Source organism: Elephas maximus, chromosome 8, assembly GCF_024166365.1.
Source record: "Elephas maximus indicus isolate mEleMax1 chromosome 8, mEleMax1 primary haplotype, whole genome shotgun sequence".
Taxonomy (NCBI): Eukaryota; Metazoa; Chordata; class Mammalia; order Proboscidea; family Elephantidae; genus Elephas; species Elephas maximus.
In genome coordinates, this window is record NC_064826.1 from 127203414 (window position 1) to 127217846 (window position 14433).

The window sequence follows — 14433 nt, forward strand, 5'->3', positions numbered from 1 at the left end:
AGAATAGACATTTTTACTATGTTAAGTCTTCCTATCCATGAGCAGGGTATGTTTTTCCACTTAAGTATGTCCTTTTGAATTTCTTGTAGCAGAGTTTTATAGTTTTCTTTGTATAGGTCTTTTACATCCTTGGTAAGATTTATTCCTAAGTATTTTATCTTCATGGGGGCTACTGTGAATGGTATTGATTTGGTTATTTCCTCTTCGGTGTTCTTTTTGTTGATGTAGAGGAATCCAAGTGATTTTTGGTATGTTTATTTTAGATCCTGAGACTCTGCCAAACTCTTCTATTAGTTTCAGTAGTTTTCTGGAGGATTCCTTAGGGTTTTCCATGTATACGATCATGTCATCTGCAAATAGTGATAGCTTTACTTCCTCCTTACCAATCTGGATACCCTTTATTTCTTTGTCTAGCCTAATTGCCCTGGCTACGACTTCAAGTACGATGTTGAATAAGAGCGGTGATAAAGGGCATCCTTGTCTGGTTCCCGTTCTCAAGGGAAATGCTTTCAGGTTCTCTCCATTTAGAGTGATATTGGCCGTTGGCTTTGCATAGATGCCCTTTATTAGGTTGCGGAATTTTCCCTCACTTCCTATTTTGGTAAGAGTTTTTATCATAAATGGGTGTTGAACTTTGTCAAATGCCTTTTCTGCATCTATTGATAAGATCATGTGGTTTTTATCTTTTGTTTTATTTATGTGATGGATTACATTAATGGTTTTTCTGATATTAAACCAGCCTTGCATACCTGGTATAAATCCCACTTGATCAGGGTGAATTATTTTTTTGATGTGTTGTTGGATTCTATTGGCTAGAATTTTTTTGACGATTTTTGCATCTATGTTCATGAGGGATATAGGTCTAAAATTTTCTTTTTTTGTAATGTCTTTACCTGGTTTTGGTATCAGGGAGATGGTGGCTTCATAGAATGAGTTGGGTAGTATTCCGTCTTTTACTATGCTTTGAAATACCTTCAGTAGTAGTGGTGTTAGGTCTTCTCTAAAGGTTTGGTAGAACTCTGCAGTGAAGCCGTCTGGGCCAGGACTTTTTTTTGTTGGAAGTTTTTTGATTACCGTTTCAATCTCTTTTTTTTTTTTTTTTAAATTTTTATTAAGCTTCAAGTGAACATTTACCATTCCAATCAGTCTGTCACATGTAGGTTTACATACATCTTACTCCCTTCTCCCACTTGCTCTCCCCCTATTGAGTCAGCCCTTACAGTCTCTCGTTTCGTGCCAATTTTGCCATCTTCCCTCTCTCTCTCTCTTCCCATCCCCCCTCCAGTCAAGAGTTGCCAACACACTCTCCCGTGTCCACCTGATTTAATTAGCTCACTCTTCATCAGCATCTCTCTCCCCCCCACTGACCAGTCCTTTTCATGCCTGATGATTTGTCTTCGGGGATGGTTCCTGTCCTGTGCCATCAGGAGTTCTGGGGAGCATTGTGTCTGGGATTCCTCTAGTCGCAATCATACCATTAGGTGTGGTCTTTTAATGAGAATTTGTATCCCATTGGTCTCCTGCTCCCTCAGGAGTTGTCTGTTGTGCTCCCTAACAGGACAGACATCGATTGTGGCTGGGCACCAACTAGTTCTTCTGGTCTCAGGATAATATAGGTCTCTGGTTCATGTGGCCCTTTCTGTCTCTTGGGTTCTTAGTTGTCTTGTGACCTTGGTGTTCTTCCTTTGCCTTTGCTCCAGGTGGGTTGAGACCAATTAATGTATTTTGGATGGCCGCTTGTTGGCATTTAGGTCCCCAGGCGCCACAATTCAAAGTGGGATGCAGAGTGTTTTCATAATAGAATTGTTTTGCCCGTTGACTTCGAAGTCCCCTCAAACCAAGTTCCCCAGACCCCAGCCCCTGCTCCGCTGACCTTTGAAGCTTTCATTTTATCCCGGAAACCTCTTTACTTTTAATCCAGTCCAATTAGGCTGACCTTCCTTGTTTTGAGTGTTGTCTTTCCCTTCACCCAAAGCAGTTCTTATCTACAGATTGATCAATAAAAACCCTCTCCCTCCCTCCCTCCCTCCCTCCCCCCTTTGTAACCACATGAGTATGTGTTATTCACCGTTTTTTTCTATTTCTCAAGATCTTATAATAGTGGTCTTATACTATATTTGTCCTTTTGCAACTGACTCATTTTGCTCAGCATAATGCCTTCCAGATTCCTCCATGTTATGAAATGTTTCAGAGATTCGTCACTGTTCTTCATCGCTGCGTAGTATTCCATTGTGTGAATATACCACAATTTATTTACCCATTCGTCCGTTGACGGACATCTTGGTTGCTTCCAGCTTTTTGCTATTGTAAACAGAGCTGCAATAAACATGGGTGTGCATATATCTGTTTGTGTGAAGGCTCTTGTATCTCTAGGGTATATTCCGAGGAGTGGGATTTCTGGGTTGTATGGTAGTTCTATTTCTAACTGTTTAAGATAACGCCAGATGGATTTCCAAAGTGGTTGTACCATTTTACAATCCCACCAGCAGTGTATGAGAGTTCCAATCTCTCCGCAGCCTCTCCAACATTTATTATTTTGTGTTATTTGAATTAATGCCAGTCTGGTTGGTGTGAGATGGAATCTCATCGTAGTTTTAATTTGCATTTCTCTAATGGCTAATGATCGAGAGCATTTTCTCATGTATCTGTTGGCTGCCTGAATATCTTCCTTAGTGAAATGTGTGTTCATATCCTTTGCCCACTTCTTGATTGGGTTGTTTGTCTTTTTGTGGTTGAGTTTTGACAGAATCATGTAGATTTTAGAGATCAGGCGCTGGTCTGAGATGTCATAGCTGAATATTCTTTCCCAGTCTGTAGGTGGTCTTTTTACTCTTTTGGTGAAGTCTTTAGATGAGCATAGGTATTTGATTTTCAGGAGCTCCCAGTTATCTGGTTTCTCTTCATCATTTTTGGTAATGTTTTGTATTCTGTTTATGCCCTGTATTAGGGCTCCTAGGGTTGTCCCTATTTTTTCTTCCATGATCTTTATCGTTTTAGTCTTTATGTTTGGGTCTTTGATCCACTTGGAGTTAGTTTTTGTGCATGGTGTGAGGTATGGGTCCTGTTTCATTCTTTTGCAGATGGATATCCAGGTATGCCAGCACCATTTGTTAAAAAGACTATTATTTCCCCAATTGACTGACACTGGTCCTTTGTCAAATATCAGCTGCTTATACGTGGATGGATTTATATCTGGATTCTCAATTCTGTTCCATTGGTCTATGTGCCTGTTGTTGTACCAGTACCAGGCTGTTTTGACTACTGTAGCTATATAATAGGTTCTGAAATCAGGTAGGGTGAGGCCTCCCACTTTCTTCTTCTTTTTCAGTAATGTTTTGCTTATCCGGGGGTTCTTTCCTTTCCATATGAAATTAGTGATTTGTTTCTCTATCCCCTTAAAGTATGACATTGGTATTTGGATTGGATGTGCGTTATATGTATAGATGGCTTTTGGTAGAATAGACATTTTTACTATGTTAAGTCTTCCTATCCATGAGCAGGGTATGTTTTTCCACTTAAGTATGTCCTTTTGAATTTCTTGTAGCAGAGTTTTATAGTTTTCTTTGTATAGGTCTTTTACATCCTTGGTAAGATTTATTCCTAAGTATTTTATCTTCATGGGGGCTACTGTGAATGGTATTGATTTGGTTATTTCCTCTTCGGTGTTCTTTTTGTTGATGTAGAGGAATCCAAGTGATTTTTGGTATGTTTATTTTAGATCCTGAGACTCTGCCAAACTCTTCTATTAGTTTCAGTAGTTTTCTGGAGGATTCCTTAGGGTTTTCCATGTATACGATCATGTCATCTGCAAATAGTGATAGCTTTACTTCCTCCTTACCAATCTGGATACCCTTTATTTCTTTGTCTAGCCTAATTGCCCTGGCTACGACTTCAAGTACGATGTTGAATAAGAGCGGTGATAAAGGGCATCCTTGTCTGGTTCCCGTTCTCAAGGGAAATGCTTTCAGGTTCTCTCCATTTAGAGTGATATTGGCCGTTGGCTTTGCATAGATGCCCTTTATTAGGTTGCGGAATTTTCCCTCACTTCCTATTTTGGTAAGAGTTTTTATCATAAATGGGTGTTGAACTTTGTCAAATGCCTTTTCTGCATCTATTGATAAGATCATGTGGTTTTTATCTTTTGTTTTATTTATGTGATGGATTACATTAATGGTTTTTCTGATATTAAACCAGCCTTGCATACCTGGTATAAATCCCACTTGATCAGGGTGAATTATTTTTTTGATGTGTTGTTGGATTCTATTGGCTAGAATTTTTTTGACGATTTTTGCATCTATGTTCATGAGGGATATAGGTCTAAAATTTTCTTTTTTTGTAATGTCTTTACCTGGTTTTGGTATCAGGGAGATGGTGGCTTCATAGAATGAGTTGGGTAGTATTCCGTCTTTTACTATGCTTTGAAATACCTTCAGTAGTAGTGGTGTTAGGTCTTCTCTAAAGGTTTGGTAGAACTCTGCAGTGAAGCCGTCTGGGCCAGGACTTTTTTTTGTTGGAAGTTTTTTGATTACCGTTTCAATCTCTTTTTTTTTTTTTTTTAAATTTTTATTAAGCTTCAAGTGAACATTTACCATTCCAATCAGTCTGTCACATGTAGGTTTACATACATCTTACTCCCTTCTCCCACTTGCTCTCCCCCTATTGAGTCAGCCCTTACAGTCTCTCGTTTCGTGCCAATTTTGCCATCTTCCCTCTCTCTCTCTCTTCCCATCCCCCCTCCAGTCAAGAGTTGCCAACACACTCTCCCGTGTCCACCTGATTTAATTAGCTCACTCTTCATCAGCATCTCTCTCCCCCCCACTGACCAGTCCTTTTCATGCCTGATGATTTGTCTTCGGGGATGGTTCCTGTCCTGTGCCATCAGGAGTTCTGGGGAGCATTGTGTCTGGGATTCCTCTAGTCGCAATCATACCATTAGGTGTGGTCTTTTAATGAGAATTTGTATCCCATTGGTCTCCTGCTCCCTCAGGAGTTGTCTGTTGTGCTCCCTAACAGGACAGACATCGATTGTGGCTGGGCACCAACTAGTTCTTCTGGTCTCAGGATAATATAGGTCTCTGGTTCATGTGGCCCTTTCTGTCTCTTGGGTTCTTAGTTGTCTTGTGACCTTGGTGTTCTTCCTTTGCCTTTGCTCCAGGTGGGTTGAGACCAATTAATGTATTTTGGATGGCCGCTTGTTGGCATTTAGGTCCCCAGGCGCCACAATTCAAAGTGGGATGCAGAGTGTTTTCATAATAGAATTGTTTTGCCCGTTGACTTCGAAGTCCCCTCAAACCAAGTTCCCCAGACCCCAGCCCCTGCTCCGCTGACCTTTGAAGCTTTCATTTTATCCCGGAAACCTCTTTACTTTTAATCCAGTCCAATTAGGCTGACCTTCCTTGTTTTGAGTGTTGTCTTTCCCTTCACCCAAAGCAGTTCTTATCTACAGATTGATCAATAAAAACCCTCTCCCTCCCTCCCTCCCTCCCTCCCCCCTTTGTAACCACATGAGTATGTGTTATTCACCGTTTTTTTCTATTTCTCAAGATCTTATAATAGTGGTCTTATACTATATTTGTCCTTTTGCAACTGACTCATTTTGCTCAGCATAATGCCTTCCAGATTCCTCCATGTTATGAAACGTTTCAGAGATTCGTCACTGTTCTTCATCGCTGCGTAGTATTCCATTGTGTGAATATACCACAATTTATTTACCCATTCGTCCGTTGACGGACATCTTGGTTGCTTCCAGCTTTTTGCTATTGTAAACAGAGCTGCAATAAACATGGGTGTGCATATATCTGTTTGTGTGAAGGCTCTTGTATCTCTAGGGTATATTCCGAGGAGTGGGATTTCTGGGTTGTATGGTAGTTCTATTTCTAACTGTTTAAGATAACGCCAGATGGATTTCCAAAGTGGTTGTACCATTTTACAATCCCACCAGCAGTGTATGAGAGTTCCAATCTCTCCGCAGCCTCTCCAACATTTATTATTTTGTGTTATTTGAATTAATGCCAGTCTGGTTGGTGTGAGATGGAATCTCATCGTAGTTTTAATTTGCATTTCTCTAATGGCTAATGATCGAGAGCATTTTCTCATGTATCTGTTGGCTGCCTGAATATCTTCCTTAGTGAAATGTGTGTTCATATCCTTTGCCCACTTCTTGATTGGGTTGTTTGTCTTTTTGTGGTTGAGTTTTGACAGAATCATGTAGATTTTAGAGATCAGGCGCTGGTCTGAGATGTCATAGCTGAATATTCTTTCCCAGTCTGTAGGTGGTCTTTTTACTCTTTTGGTGAAGTCTTTAGATGAGCATAGGTGTTTGATTTTCAGGAGCTCCCAGTTATCTGGTTTCTCTTCATCATTTTTGGTAATGTTTTGTATTCTGTTTATGCCCTGTATTAGGGCTCCTAGGGTTGTCCCTATTTTTTCTTCCATGATCTTTATCGTTTTAGTCTTTATGTTTGGGTCTTTGATCCACTTGGAGTTAGTTTTTGTGCATGGTGTGAGGTATGGGTCCTGTTTCATTCTTTTGCAGATGGATATCCAGGTATGCCAGCACCATTTGTTAAAAAGACTATTATTTCCCCAATTGACTGACACTGGTCCTTTGTCAAATATCAGCTGCTTATACGTGGATGGATTTATATCTGGATTCTCAATTCTGTTCCATTGGTCTATGTGCCTGTTGTTGTACCAGTACCAGGCTGTTTTGACTACTGTAGCTATATAATAGGTTCTGAAATCAGGTAGGGTGAGGCCTCCCACTTTCTTCTTCTTTTTCAGTAATGTTTTGCTTATCCGGGGGTTCTTTCCTTTCCATATGAAATTAGTGATTTGTTTCTCTATCCCCTTAAAGTATGACATTGGTATTTGGATTGGATGTGCGTTATATGTATAGATGGCTTTTGGTAGAATAGACATTTTTACTATGTTAAGTCTTCCTATCCATGAGCAGGGTATGTTTTTCCACTTAAGTATGTCCTTTTGAATTTCTTGTAGCAGAGTTTTATAGTTTTCTTTGTATAGGTCTTTTACATCCTTGGTAAGATTTATTCCTAAGTATTTTATCTTCATGGGGGCTACTGTGAATGGTATTGATTTGGTTATTTCCTCTTCGGTGTTCTTTTTGTTGATGTAGAGGAATCCAAGTGATTTTTGGTATGTTTATTTTATATCCTGAGACTCTGCCAAACTCTTCTATTAGTTTCAGTAGTTTTCTGGAGGATTCCTTAGGGTTTTCCATGTATACGATCATGTCATCTGCAAATAGTGATAGCTTTACTTCCTCCTTACCAATCTGGATACCCTTTATTTCTTTGTCTAGCCTAATTGCCCTGGCTACGACTTCAAGTACGATGTTGAATAAGAGCGGTGATAAAGGGCATCCTTGTCTGGTTCCCGTTCTCAAGGGAAATGCTTTCAGGTTCTCTCCATTTAGAGTGATATTGGCCGTTGGCTTTGCATAGATGCCCTTTATTAGGTTGCGGAATTTTCCCTCACTTCCTATTTTGGTAAGAGTTTTTATCATAAATGGGTGTTGAACTTTGTCAAATGCCTTTTCTGCATCTATTGATAAGATCATGTGGTTTTTATCTTTTGTTTTATTTATGTGATGGATTACATTAATGGTTTTTCTGATATTAAACCAGCCTTGCATACCTGGTATAAATCCCACTTGATCAGGGTGAATTATTTTTTTGATGTGTTGTTGGATTCTATTGGCTAGAATTTTGTTGAGGATTTTTGCATCTATGTTCATGAGGGATATAGGTCTAAAATTTTCTTTTTTTGTAATGTCTTTACCTGGTTTTGGTATCAGGGAGATGGTGGCTTCATAGAATGAGTTGGGTAGTATTCCGTCTTTTACTATGCTTTGAAATACCTTCAGTAGTAGTGGTGTTAGGTCTTCTCTAAAGGTTTGGTAGAACTCTGCAGTGAAGCCGTCTGGGCCAGGACTTTTTTTTGTTGGAAGTTTTTTGATTACCGTTTCAATCTCTTTTTTTTTTTTTTTAAATTTCTATTAAGCTTCAAGTGAACATTTACCATTCCAATCAGTCTGTCACATGTAGGTTTACATACATCTTACTCCCTTCTCCCACTTGCTCTCCCCCTATTGAGTCAGCCCTTACAGTCTCTCGTTTCGTGCCAATTTTGCCATCTTCCCTCTCTCTCTCTCTTCCCATCCCCCCTCCAGTCAAGAGTTGCCAACACACTCTCCCGTGTCCACCTGATTTAATTAGCTCACTCTTCATCAGCATCTCTCTCCCCCCCACTGACCAGTCCTTTTCATGCCTGATGATTTGTCTTCGGGGATGGTTCCTGTCCTGTGCCATCAGGAGTTCTGGGGAGCATTGTGTCTGGGATTCCTCTAGTCGCAATCATACCATTAGGTGTGGTCTTTTAATGAGAATTTGTATCCCATTGGTCTCCTGCTCCCTCAGGAGTTGTCTGTTGTGCTCCCTAACAGGACAGACATCGATTGTGGCTGGGCACCAACTAGTTCTTCTGGTCTCAGGATAATATAGGTCTCTGGTTCATGTGGCCCTTTCTGTCTCTTGGGTTCTTAGTTGTCTTGTGACCTTGGTGTTCTTCCTTTGCCTTTGCTCCAGGTGGGTTGAGACCAATTAATGTATTTTGGATGGCCGCTTGTTGGCATTTAGGTCCCCAGGCGCCACAATTCAAAGTGGGATGCAGAGTGTTTTCATAATAGAATTGTTTTGCCCGTTGACTTCGAAGTCCCCTCAAACCAAGTTCCCCAGACCCCAGCCCCTGCTCCGCTGACCTTTGAAGCTTTCATTTTATCCCGGAAACCTCTTTACTTTTAATCCAGTCCAATTAGGCTGACCTTCCTTGTTTTGAGTGTTGTCTTTCCCTTCACCCAAAGCAGTTCTTATCTACAGATTGATCAATAAAAACCCTCTCCCTCCCTCCCTCCCTCCCTCCCCCCTTTGTAACCACATGAGTATGTGTTATTCACCGTTTTTTTCTATTTCTCAAGATCTTATAATAGTGGTCTTATACTATATTTGTCCTTTTGCAACTGACTCATTTTGCTCAGCATAATGCCTTCCAGATTCCTCCATGTTATGAAATGTTTCAGAGATTCGTCACTGTTCTTCATCGCTGCGTAGTATTCCATTGTGTGAATATACCACAATTTATTTACCCATTCGTCCGTTGACGGACATCTTGGTTGCTTCCAGCTTTTTGCTATTGTAAACAGAGCTGCAATAAACATGGGTGTGCATATATCTGTTTGTGTGAAGGCTCTTGTATCTCTAGGGTATATTCCGAGGAGTGGGATTTCTGGGTTGTATGGTAGTTCTATTTCTAACTGTTTAAGATAACGCCAGATGGATTTCCAAAGTGGTTGTACCATTTTACAATCCCACCAGCAGTGTATGAGAGTTCCAATCTCTCCGCAGCCTCTCCAACATTTATTATTTTGTGTTATTTGAATTAATGCCAGTCTGGTTGGTGTGAGATGGAATCTCATCGTAGTTTTAATTTGCATTTCTCTAATGGCTAATGATCGAGAGCATTTTCTCATGTATCTGTTGGCTGCCTGAATATCTTCCTTAGTGAAATGTGTGTTCATATCCTTTGCCCACTTCTTGATTGGGTTGTTTGTCTTTTTGTGGTTGAGTTTTGACAGAATCATGTAGATTTTAGAGATCAGGCGCTGGTCTGAGATGTCATAGCTGAATATTCTTTCCCAGTCTGTAGGTGGTCTTTTTACTCTTTTGGTGAAGTCTTTAGATGAGCATAGGTGTTTGATTTTCAGGAGCTCCCAGTTATCTGGTTTCTCTTCATCATTTTTGGTAATGTTTTGTATTCTGTTTATGCCCTGTATTAGGGCTCCTAGGGTTGTCCCTATTTTTTCTTCCATGATCTTTATCGTTTTAGTCTTTATGTTTGGGTCTTTGATCCACCTGGAGTTAGTTTTTGTGCATGGTGTGAGGTATGGGTCCTGTTTCATTCTTTTGCAGATGGATATCCAGGTATGCCAGCACCATTTGTTAAAAAGACTATTATTTCCCCAATTGACTGACACTGGTCCTTTGTCAAATATCAGCTGCTTATACGTGGATGGATTTATATCTGGATTCTCAATTCTGTTCCATTGGTCTATGTGCCTGTTGTTGTACCAGTACCAGGCTGTTTTGACTACTGTAGCTGTATAATAGGTTCTGAAATCAGGTAGGGTGAGGCCTCCCACTTTCTTCTTCTTTTTCAGTAATGTTTTGCTTATCCGGGGGTTCTTTCCTTTCCATATGAAATTAGTGATTTGTTTCTCTATCCCCTTAAAGTATGACATTGGTATTTGGATTGGATGTGCGTTATATGTATAGATGGCTTTTGGTAGAATAGACATTTTTACTATGTTAAGTCTTCCTATCCATGAGCAGGGTATGTTTTTCCACTTAAGTATGTCCTTTTGAATTTCTTGTAGCAGAGTTTTATAGTTTTCTTTGTATAGGTCTTTTACATCCTTGGTAAGATTTATTCCTAAGTATTTTATCTTCATGGGGGCTACTGTGAATGGTATTGATTTGGTTATTTCCTCTTCGGTGTTCTTTTTGTTGATGTAGAGGAATCCAAGTGATTTTTGGTATGTTTATTTTATATCCTGAGACTCTGCCAAACTCTTCTATTAGTTTCAGTAGTTTTCTGGAGGATTCCTTAGGGTTTTCCATGTATACGATCATGTCATCTGCAAATAGTGATAGCTTTACTTCCTCCTTACCAATCTGGATACCCTTTATTTCTTTGTCTAGCCTAATTGCCCTGGCTACGACTTCAAGTACGATGTTGAATAAGAGCGGTGATAAAGGGCATCCTTGTCTGGTTCCCGTTCTCAAGGGAAATGCTTTCAGGTTCTCTCCATTTAGAGTGATATTGGCCGTTGGCTTTGCATAGATGCCCTTTATTAGGTTGCGGAATTTTCCCTCACTTCCTATTTTGGTAAGAGTTTTTATCATAAATGGGTGTTGAACTTTGTCAAATGCCTTTTCTGCATCTATTGATAAGATCATGTGGTTTTTATCTTTTGTTTTATTTATGTGATGGATTACATTAATGGTTTTTCTGATATTAAACCAGCCTTGCATACCTGGTATAAATCCCACTTGATCAGGGTGAATTATTTTTTTGATGTGTTGTTGGATTCTATTGGCTAGAATTTTTTTGACGATTTTTGCATCTATGTTCATGAGGGATATAGGTCTAAAATTTTCTTTTTTTGTAATGTCTTTACCTGGTTTTGGTATCAGGGAGATGGTGGCTTCATAGAATGAGTTGGGTAGTATTCCGTCTTTTACTATGCTTTGAAATACCTTCAGTAGTAGTGGTGTTAGGTCTTCTCTAAAGGTTTGGTAGAACTCTGCAGTGAAGCCGTCTGGGCCAGGACTTTTTTTTGTTGGAAGTTTTTTGATTACCGTTTCAATCTCTTTTTTTTTTTTTTTTTTAAATTTTTATTAAGCTTCAAGTGAACATTTACCATTCCAATCAGTCTGTCACATGTTGGTTTACATACATCTTACTCCCTTCTCCCACTTGCTCTCCCCCTATTGAGTCAGCCCTTACAGTCTCTCGTTTCGTGCCAATTTTGCCATCTTCCCTCTCTCTCTCTCTTCCCATCCCCCCTCCAGTCAAGAGTTGCCAACACACTCTCCCGTGTCCACCTGATTTAATTAGCTCACTCTTCATCAGCATCTCTCTCCCCCCCACTGACCAGTCCTTTTCATGCCTGATGATTTGTCTTCGGGGATGGTTCCTGTCCTGTGCCATCAGGAGTTCTGGGGAGCATTGTGTCTGGGATTCCTCTAGTCGCAATCATACCATTAGGTGTGGTCTTTTAATGAGAATTTGTATCCCATTGGTCTCCTGCTCCCTCAGGAGTTGTCTGTTGTGCTCCCTAACAGGACAGACATCGATTGTGGCTGGGCACCAACTAGTTCTTCTGGTCTCAGGATAATATAGGTCTCTGGTTCATGTGGCCCTTTCTGTCTCTTGGGTTCTTAGTTGTCTTGTGACCTTGGTGTTCTTCCTTTGCCTTTGCTCCAGGTGGGTTGAGACCAATTAATGTATTTTGGATGGCCGCTTGTTGGCATTTAGGTCCCCAGGCGCCACAATTCAAAGTGGGATGCAGAGTGTTTTCATAATAGAATTGTTTTGCCCGTTGACTTCGAAGTCCCCTCAAACCAAGTTCCCCAGACCCCAGCCCCTGCTCCGCTGACCTTTGAAGCTTTCATTTTATCCCGGAAACCTCTTTACTTTTAATCCAGTCCAATTAGGCTGACCTTCCTTGTTTTGAGTGTTGTCTTTCCCTTCACCCAAAGCAGTTCTTATCTACAGATTGATCAATAAAAACCCTCTCCCTCCCTCCCTCCCTCCCTCCCCCCTTTGTAACCACATGAGTATGTGTTATTCACCGTTTTTTTCTATTTCTCAAGATCTTATAATAGTGGTCTTATACTATATTTGTCCTTTTGCAACTGACTCATTTTGCTCAGCATAATGCCTTCCAGATTCCTCCATGTTATGAAATGTTTCAGAGATTCGTCACTGTTCTTCATCGCTGCGTAGTATTCCATTGTGTGAATATACCACAATTTATTTACCCATTCGTCCGTTGACGGACATCTTGGTTGCTTCCAGCTTTTTGCTATTGTAAACAGAGCTGCAATAAACATGGGTGTGCATATATCTGTTTGTGTGAAGGCTCTTGTATCTCTAGGGTATATTCCGAGGAGTGGGATTTCTGGGTTGTATGGTAGTTCTATTTCTAACTGTTTAAGATAACGCCAGATGGATTTCCAAAGTGGTTGTACCATTTTACAATCCCACCAGCAGTGTATGAGAGTTCCAATCTCTCCGCAGCCTCTCCAACATTTATTATTTTGTGTTATTTGAATTAATGCCAGTCTGGTTGGTGTGAGATGGAATCTCATCGTAGTTTTAATTTGCATTTCTCTAATGGCTAATGATCGAGAGCATTTTCTCATGTATCTGTTGGCTGCCTGAATATCTTCCTTAGTGAAATGTGTGTTCATATCCTTTGCCCACTTCTTGATTGGGTTGTTTGTCTTTTTGTGGTTGAGTTTTGACAGAATCATGTAGATTTTAGAGATCAGGCGCTGGTCTGAGATGTCATAGCTGAATATTCTTTCCCAGTCTGTAGGTGGTCTTTTTACTCTTTTGGTGAAGTCTTTAGATGAGCATAGGTGTTTGATTTTCAGGAGCTCCCAGTTATCTGGTTTCTCTTCATCATTTTTGGTAATGTTTTGTATTCTGTTTATGCCCTGTATTAGGGCTCCTAGGGTTGTCCCTATTTTTTCTTCCATGATCTTTATCGTTTTAGTCTTTATGTTTGGGTCTTTGATCCACTTGGAGTTAGTTTTTGTGCATGGTGTGAGGTATGGGTCCTGTTTCATTCTTTTGCAGATGGATATCCAGGTATGCCAGCACCATTTGTTAAAAAGACTATTATTTCCCCAATTGACTGACACTGGTCCTTTGTCAAATATCAGCTGCTTATACGTGGATGGATTTATATCTGGATTCTCAATTCTGTTCCATTGGTCTATGTGCCTGTTCTTGTACCAGTACCAGGCTGTTTTGACTACTGTAGCTGTATAATAGGTTCTGAAATCAGGTAGGGTGAGGCCTCCCACTTTCTTCTTCTTTTTCAGTAATGTTTTGCTTATCCGGGGGTTCTTTCCTTTCCATATGAAATTAGTGATTTGTTTCTCTATCCCCTTAAAGTATGACATTGGTATTTGGATTGGATGTGCGTTATATGTATAGATGGCTTTTGGTAGAATAGACATTTTTACTATGTTAAGTCTTCCTATCCATGAGCAGGGTATGTTTTTCCACTTAAGTATGTCCTTTTGAATTTCTTGTAGCAGAGTTTTATAGTTTTCTTTGTATAGGTCTTTTACATCCTTGGTAAGATTTATTCCTAAGTATTTTATCTTCATGGGGGCTACTGTGAATGGTATTGATTTGGTTATTTCCTCTTCGGTGTTCTTTTTGTTGATGTAGAGGAATCCAAGTGATTTTTGGTATGTTTATTTTAGATCCTGAGACTCTGCCAAACTCTTCTATTAGTTTCAGTAGTTTTCTGGAGGATTCCTTAGGGTTTTCCATGTATACGATCATGTCATCTGCAAATAGTGATAGCTTTACTTCCTCCTTACCAATCTGGATACCCTTTATTTCTTTGTCTAGCCTAATTGCCCTGGCTACGACTTCAAGTACGATGTTGAATAAGAGCGGTGATAAAGGGCATCCTTGTCTGGTTCCCGTTCTCAAGGGAAATGCTTTCAGGTTCTCTCCATTTAGAGTGATATTGGCCGTTGGCTTTGCATAGATGCCCTTTATTAGGTTGCGGAATTTTCCCTCACTTCCTATTTTGGTAAGAGTTTT